This window comes from Microcebus murinus, chromosome 7 (genome assembly GCF_040939455.1).
Source record: "Microcebus murinus isolate Inina chromosome 7, M.murinus_Inina_mat1.0, whole genome shotgun sequence".
Taxonomy (NCBI): domain Eukaryota; kingdom Metazoa; phylum Chordata; class Mammalia; order Primates; family Cheirogaleidae; genus Microcebus; species Microcebus murinus.
In genome coordinates this window covers 79,001,329-79,006,323 of record NC_134110.1, presented here as the reverse complement: position 1 = coordinate 79,006,323, position 4,995 = coordinate 79,001,329, and the positions used below count along the sequence as shown (strand labels likewise).

Below are 4,995 nucleotides of genomic sequence, written 5' to 3'. Positions count from 1 at the left end.
TGAGACAGTTTTTGAAACACACAATTGTTCTTGTATAAGTGACTATCAGTCCTTGTGCTGCTAGCTGCAGTTTGGAAAATTTTCATGTGATAGTTCCTGTTATCAGGCAAATCATGCATGGGAGCCCTCCCATCATGGCCTTCCCTGGCTCCATTTGCTAGAGTTTGACACAAGTGACTCTATTTTGAGTCATACAACTCTCACAACACGAATGTTAATCAAATGAATTCATTACGAGGACAGGATTCATTTTGGTTTAAGTCCAGTTAACATTGCAACAGACTCCTTCAGACCGTCAGGGCATTAGAGGACGTCGAACATATGCCTCAAAGTCATGACTGCAGGGTGACTACTTGGGGTCCAGGTCCAGTCCCTGTCTCCACTTTCCAGGCAAGGGCAGGCCACGAGGTAGGAGTAATGTGTATATCAGGGAGGAGAAACCCCAGAACTCACCAGCCAGCAGACGTCACATAATCTTTTTAGATCAGAACTGTGTCATATGGTGATTCCAAGTTGCCAGAGAAGATGGGGAGTTTTTTTTAAAGCTGGGCATCAAAATTGGGTTCTGTTAATAAGGGAAAAGGGGATGTTAGAAGTTGGTTGGACAATTTACTATCTTTGCATGAAACTCGGGGTTTGTTTTTGTTGTTGTTGCTGTTGTTTTTCAAGACAGGGTCTTGTTCTGTTGCCTTGACTAGAGTGCAGTGGCATCATCATAGCTCATTGCAAACTCAAACTCCTGGGCTCAAGCAGTCCTCCTGCCTCAGCTTCCCAAGTAGCTGGGACTACTAGTGTGTGCCACCATGCCCAGCTAATTTTTCTATTTTTTATAGAGACAGGGTGTTGTTCTTGCTGAGGCTGGTCTTGAACTCCTGGTCTTAAGCTGCTTTAGCCTTCCAAAGTGCTAGGATTGCAGGTATAAGCCACCGCACCTGGCCTAATCCAGAGTTTTTTTTTTTAGCTATTCTATGGGTGGAAATGCTTTTTTTTTTTTACACCTATCCAAAAGGCCAAAAGAATCAAAGAGACCTTGAGCCACCAAACCACCAGCCATCAATTAGCTCTGTACTTGCTGTGTGAACAAAAGAAACTCCTTTGTGGCTTTACCCACTGCTGCTGGGTTTTCTATTGCATGCAGTTGAACTCAATCCCTCACGGATACAGCCCACAAAAATATTTTTAGATCATTTTGTTGCGTTGATTGTTAAATTTAAACTTTTTTCGTTATCTTCAAATCAGTGGTTTAAAAGTTGTCAAATCTGTAAAAGCCATCATTATTGATCTTCTTCTGAAAAATTAATTGCCCCATGATAATGCTGATACTTCTGAACGTTGGTGGTTTTTCCAGTCCCTTCAATTGGCCAAGTTCTCACACACCTTTGGGTCTTCATGTATGACAGGCCCTATGTCTAGATGCCACCCCCTCTCCCGCCCCGCCCCCAAGTTACCTGAGATCTCCCTGCAGAGGCTTTCTCTGACTCCTCTGCTCTAAACCAAGTCACTCAGTGGCACTCTCATACAAACAGAACCTTTTCCTTCTGGAACTTACCAAATTTACACATACGTGTTTCTTTTTGAGGGTATGTGTATAATACCTGTTGCCCCACTGAACTGTGAGCTCTGTGAGGTCAGGGGGCTGTGCTGGAGATGTTCATACCTATCCTCCTGGTGCCCAGAAAAGAAGAGTACCCGGTAGAATATTATGTTCACACTGCCTTTCAAGGAATCCCTGGAAAGTCCAGCTGGAATGCTCTTGTTCCAAGGATATATAGAATTTAGAGACTATCAGAGATGACGTCCATACTGGATTCTACTAATTGAAATGTTTAAACTTTTCTATTCGTTTCTTATTTTTTATTATTTCTCATTGCAAGCCTCTGGGGAACAGGAATGTGTTCAGGGATGGCAAGCTCCACAAAGCAGTCTGGGCAAACTTCCAAGCCGCCCAGGCAATCAATAGAGTTTCCAGGGGTGACAGGCCAGGTTCTAAAAACTCTCTTAGTCACCCTACACAGGAGAAAAATACTGATTGTCCACAGTTAAAGGTGAGAATCTCTTAAAGCTTTCTCATATAATTTTTTAAGGCCTGCATTTTGAAGAGGTAAATACAGACTGGAGCATGTCTGTTTATACTCTGGTAGCAAAGCAGGCATCTGGAGAGCATTTAACTGTGGTGATACTTTGCTCCCGAGTGAGGGTTTTGTTTGTTACAACATAACATAAAGTTATTTTGCCTTTCAGAAAGGCACCATTCTCCTTCTGGGTTTTATATAAAAATGAAAGCAAGATTTCAAGACAAGCTATTTTGAGAATATTAAAACATGTACCAACCCAAATGAAAAGAGCAGGAAACACTGGAAAGGAATCCAAAAAGTCATAAGAAAATTTGAAAATATAATGCCTGCTTGGAAAATATATTACTGTTTCCTGCTTAGTCTGTGTCTTTCCTTTAAGTGCCTACTGCAGTGGAAATGCCCATTAGTGACTCCTGCCTATCCGGAAGTCTTGTTAGTCTGCCCTGTCTGGGGCTGAAAGACAGGAGACAGGAAGTGGGTGAGAGAGATGGGAAGGCCAAGGTCAGCCGGAAGCTACATTCCCAGGGATGGCTACATGCTGGGGGGTGTTGAGTGGTCTTAATAAAAGCGGGTGGGCTAGAGACAAGGAATCTGGAACGTTCGGGTGCTTATATATCCAGACTACTCGTGTGTCAAAAGAGTCAGGTGGAAGGAATTTTAGTGAATAAATAAATCTCTGACTCAACAGTGATTTAATTCAAGGTAGTAATTTTATAAGCTGTTTCATTTTCTACTGGAATTAGGATATAAATCCTAATAAGTAGGATTTATAATTCTCAAACCATTTGATGCTCTCTGCTCTTTCTGAGCATTATATCTTTATGTAAAATGTATTTAATAAATAGATAAATGAATTACTAAATAAAATGAATTTAAAATACTCTATGAGGAGGAGGGATAAAAATCATCTTACCAATCAATTACTCATTATTTGAGAAATACGCACTGTAAGAGGGGAAAACATTACTTAAATATATTTTTTCCTGGTTTTTAATGTAACCTCAATATACTGAAACTACTGTGAGAAAATAACATTTTTTTTTTAAATTGATAATACTTCTCAGGGCCTATTAGACAAGAATTTTTAAAAGTTTACTGGCATGTTATCCACCACAGAGGTAATCCATCACAAAGAATTCACCAGAAAACATCAAGGACATAGAATCAATAAACTAACAATTAATAATTCATTAAGGTAAATTAATAATACAGATTGTATAGTTTTATACTTTCTATATCCCTATAATAAAGGTAGAAGACTTAGATTCAGAGAGGAGATGTTGCTTTTGCAAGAAATATTTTTGAACACTATTTCTATTGGGAAAAAACCCAGTGTGGTCTACAGCCATATCACCCTGAACATGCCCGGTCTCTTCTGATCTCAGAAGCTAAGCAGGGTCAGCCCTGGTCAGTACTTGGATGGGAGACTGCCTGGGAATACCAGATGCTTTAGGCTTAAAAATTAAAATAAAGAATGAAGTATTTAAAAAAAAAAAAAAAACCAATGGTGCCAGAACACCCATCAAGAGGTCATGACCTTATATTTAAATTCACTTCCAAGTCCACAAAAACAAGGTATGCTGTGGCCCACTCCATCTACTTCCTGGGGAATCAGACTCGTAAAGCTAACGTTGAGGTCAGAAAAATGAGTAGTATCTAGCATACAGCCTGTATCAGTGCCAATAAAGTGTACATGATTGTTAAAAATTCTTTCTATTGTCGTGGCTGTTTTAAATACAACTTAGAATGCACATAGCACAGAGCAGTTCTACCTCTCTGTTGAGAAGTCCTAATAGATAAGTAAATGGATACATCCCTCGAACTTTCTCATGAAAATGTACATAAGAAGGCTGCCCCATATTGGAACTTGGAGTCTAGCTGGACTCCTTTCATAGCTTGCATTACTGGTATTTTCATCTTTAGGTAAATAGTAGAAGTGTTTCACTGATCGTGTATGTCACAGCTTTAATCTATGGGGCTTGAGCCAGAAGAAACACAGATGGAACTAATGACAGTTTTACTGTGTGGACAGTGTGATACTCACTCTGAGCGACACTGTTTTGTGTATATACATGGAGAAAAGCTTAACAAGCTGTCATTTACTATGACAATGAGGGCATATGAGTGGTTCTTAAACCAAAGAGCAGAGATTATCTCTTTGTGAGGACAAATTTGATTAAGAGGCATTCCTTGTGCACTTTTTGTGGCATTGAACAGAGAGCCAAATGCTTAGTGTCCATGCGACCATCTTGTCAGTACCCTTGAGGAAAAAACTGCCTGTCAACACTTGGGTAAACAACATCTATGAGTGACAGAAGGAAACGTACCCAGGCAAGAAAACAATGGGCATTGAAAGTCCGTAAGACCTCCGTGCAATTCATAAAAGAATAGAATGGGCAAAAAGAAACTGGAAGCCTGTGCCCTCCCCTCTTCAGTTTCCTCAAACTTCCGACAGCCTTTAGACTCCAGGAATTCTTCCCAGGTTGCAATGAATATAGCGAACCCTCTAACGTTTGTGCCAACAGAGAAGTAAAAGAACACGGTTAATACAAAATCACAAGACATCCTTGAAAGTAACACACAGTCACTTCCCCTGTCCCTGCCTGCAGGACAGCAAAATGCCAGATGTGGAGATACAGGTCCAGCAAGCAGCTCTTTGCTAGAATATTACTGGGAGAGATGAACCAGACTCAGATGAATACTTGAAATCTGGATACACAAAAGCTGTTTGTGTAGCATAATCTTTTAATTTTTTTCTTTTTGTTTTTCCATTTTAAAAAAGAAAAGGAAGATCTTTTAATTTCTGTTCAAAGCATCTAAAAGAAAATGAGGTGAAACATCACTTAGATACTCAGAAGCATGGAGTGGGGGGAGTGGAGGAAGGGATTGTGGAAGAGAGGAGGAAAGAAATGGGAGGAAT

General features: G+C 40.1%; 1 pseudogene; it reads left to right on the top strand.

Moving 5' to 3' along the window:
- The first annotated feature begins 3,412 nt into the window (after nucleotides 1–3,412).
- Nucleotides 3,413–3,531, top strand: LOC142871975 (uncharacterized; annotated as a pseudogene).
- The last annotated feature ends 1,464 nt before the right edge of the window (nucleotides 3,532–4,995 follow it).